General features: G+C 36.6%; 1 pseudogene; it reads left to right on the top strand.

Annotated features, from left to right (window-relative positions):
- The first annotated feature begins 561 nt into the window (after positions 1 to 561).
- LOC142436877 (cyclin-C pseudogene) lies at positions 562 to 2,645 on the top strand (annotated as a pseudogene).
- Positions 2,646 to 3,280: the final 635 nt, after the last annotated feature.

The raw sequence follows: 3,280 nt of genomic DNA, 5'->3' as shown, positions 1-3,280 counted from the left end.
CAGTCTAGATTAATGATGAAAGGAGGAGCCCTGTTGGTGAAGTAGATTATGAGTTGGACTTCTAACTGCAAGATCAGAAGTTCGAAACTCCCCCCACCCCACCCCCACTCCCCAAGAGAAATATGAGATTTTCTACTCCTGTAACGATTTACAGCCTTGGAAACCCACAGGGGCAGTTCTATACTCTGTCCAAAGGGTTGCTATATGTCATAATTGATTCCAGAGTAGTGAGGTTTTCTTGATTGATATAAATAATTTTTGGTGAGTATTGAAAAAACCAGTCAATATTATTTTTAATACACATCAAAGAAGGTCCACATTAATTGTTCACACAACCCTGCCACCTTCTTTCTTTATTCCCTTGCCTCTCACTCTCCTTTCTTCCTCCCTATGGTCTTTTATCTCATTCTTTTTCTTTCAAGGGTTAGCCTAGGAGTGGGGAAGTCTGAGTAATTCTTAACCAAAAGACTAAATTGGGGTTGCCGCCGCGGAGCGGAGTGGAGCTGGTTGCAGTCACGGAGCTCGGGTACCGAGCGGGCTGGGTCTATGGTCGCTCCGCGGGTCGCTCCGCAGGCTGGTGCTTCTTCATCAGGACAAGCTGTGTTCCATGGCAGGGAACTTTTGGCAGAGCTCCCACTATTTGCAATGGATTTTGGATAAACAAGACCTTCTGAAGGAGCGCCAAAAGGACTTAAAATTTCTCTCAGAAGAAGAGTATTGGAAACTACAAATATTTTTTACAAATGTTATTCAGGCATTAGTTGAACATCTTAAATTAAGACAGCAAGTTATTGCCACTGCTACAGTCTATTTCAAGAGATTCTATGCCAGGTATTCTCTGAAAAGTATAGATCCCGTATTAATGGCTCCTACTTGTGTGTTTTTGGCATCCAAAGTAGAGGAATTTGGAGTAGTCTCAAATACAAGGTTGATTGCTGCTGCTACTTCTGTATTAAAAACTAGATTTTCATATGCCTTTCCAAAGGAGTTTCCTTATAGGATGAATCATGTATTAGAATGTGAATTTTATCTTTTAGAACTAATGGATTGTTGCTTGATAGTGTATCATCCTTATAGACCTTTGCTCCAGTATGTGCAGGACATGGGCCAAGAAGACATGTTGCTTCCCCTGGCATGGAGGATAGTGAATGATACCTATCGAACGGAGCTTTGCCTACTGTACCCTCCTTTCATGATAGCTTTAGCTTGCCTACATGTGGCCTGTGTTGTACAGCAGAAAGATGCCAGACAATGGTTTGCTGAGCTTTCTGTGGACATGGAAAAGATTTTGGAAATAATCAGGGTCATTTTAAAACTCTATGAACAGTGGAAGAATTTTGATGAGAGAAAAGAGATGGCAACTATTCTTAGTAAGATGCCCAAACCAAAACCACCTCCAAACAGTGAAGGAGAGCAGGGTCCAAATGGAAGTCAGAACTCTAGCTACAGCCAGTCTTAGAACATTCCGAAGATTTTCATAGTGGACCACTTGGAAATAAACCATTGGACAGATTTCAGTAATGTCTTCAATGGAACACAAATGAAAATGAATAGTTGGTTTCTGTCAAGCACTTTGGGAAGTGATTTATTTTTGCAAAATAATTTTCCTTACCTGGTTTGATTTTACTGCATCATTGATTAAAACCTCTTAATTATAAAAATTTTGAAAGTTTCTAAGGAACCTGCAGATAGACAGACATAGACATATCAAGATTTATAGCTCTTTGATTAGTATAATTTTTAAGTTGAATAATATAATTTTAAAATTTGGATTTGTAGCTTTTTATTAAGTCAGGAAACATGAACACAATTTGTTTTAAATCCTCTTTGGTCACTGAAGGACCAGAACAAGGACAATAAAAGTCAAACATCTGAGGGCTTTTTTCCCTCTTTAACTTAATTTTAAAGCTGTATTTAAGGAATCAAATCTTACAAAATCCTGGAAGATTTTGGTAATGATGTTGATGATTTCAGGGAAAATAATCAAGTACCTATTGATTTAAAAGTATATTTTATTCAATAGTTTTGGTGTCTTGCCAGGGAAGACTCTAGCCCAGTTCTAGCAGAAAAGTGCAATATGTACAGCAAGCATATTTTGATGTTTTAAAAGTTATATTAATTCTGTAAACATTTTAAAAGGCTGGGCAAACTTTAAAAGAAAAAAAAAGATCCTACATGAAGTTATTTGCAATTGAGTCACAGTTAATCAAGCATTTAAAATTTTTTAATTGGCTAAAACACCGATTATATGGTTAAAATTTGGTAAACTTTCAATGTTAATTTTTACTGTACTGTGAAAAAAATTTTATAATACATACATCCCTTACTTAATTTTTCTGTTTTAGTGTGACTTCACAAATTTACTATAGATATCCTGAGCCAAGAACACAATCAGGTTTCGGGCCAGTTTGATACTGGCTGTTCTTAATTCTGATATGAGTGGAGGAGTTCAGGCTCAATGTCATCTCAGTGGGACTGTGCTGTCTGTGGAACTCAATGAATTAATAATTTTCTTCAGACTTGAAGGAGAGTGGTAAATAAGTTAAGGAGTTAAAGGATGTCAGTGTACAATTTAAGGGTTCATTGTGGAAAATGGATTATTAAATGTTGAATTCCTGGTATAAAACTGCAAGAATAAAAGAAAGTTCTCCAAAAAAAAAAAAAGACTAAATAGGTTTTATTGTTGGTGTTATTACTTGGGTTAAATTTTTTTCTTTTCTCTTCTTCTATTGGTTTGTGTCATGTAACCCAGAAAATGAGGAAACATTTGGAACATCAAAACACTATCCTTTCTCAGTAGACTACAAGCATTAAAGGCAACAGAGATAAATACTCCAATAATAACAATAACATACAAGGATAGCTAGAGAGATAAATAGATAGATAGAAAAACCACAAAATCTGAGCAGTTGTGGGAAGGAGAATGGGACTAGCCCCATGAATAAATATAGGTTTGCCAGAGAATAGTTCTATATACATATTAGCATATACTACAAATATGTTCATGAATATAATAGTGCATCCAGGAGGCATAGTTATGAAAATGTCTTAGGTATAACAAAACCCCTTGAGGGAGCGTGTCCTAAATATGGGGGATCAGGAACATAGCTCTGAGAGACCTCAAGATCAATTGGAACAAACTAGCTCACAAAGACAATGTTCTGTATCCATCAGGGAAGTGACTGGGGTCTTCAAAAGCTAGTGAGTAGCAAACTAAAAGTCGGTTCTTGGTCTTACCCTATGTGTTGGACAGGGTTCTCTAGAGAGAGAAAACCATATT

Source organism: Tenrec ecaudatus, unplaced genomic scaffold, assembly GCF_050624435.1.
Source record: "Tenrec ecaudatus isolate mTenEca1 unplaced genomic scaffold, mTenEca1.hap1 Scaffold_743, whole genome shotgun sequence".
In the NCBI taxonomy this organism is placed as follows: domain Eukaryota; kingdom Metazoa; phylum Chordata; class Mammalia; order Afrosoricida; family Tenrecidae; genus Tenrec; species Tenrec ecaudatus.
The sequence above is the reverse complement of the archived record's forward strand: the minus strand, read 5'-3'. Positions and strand labels throughout refer to the sequence as shown.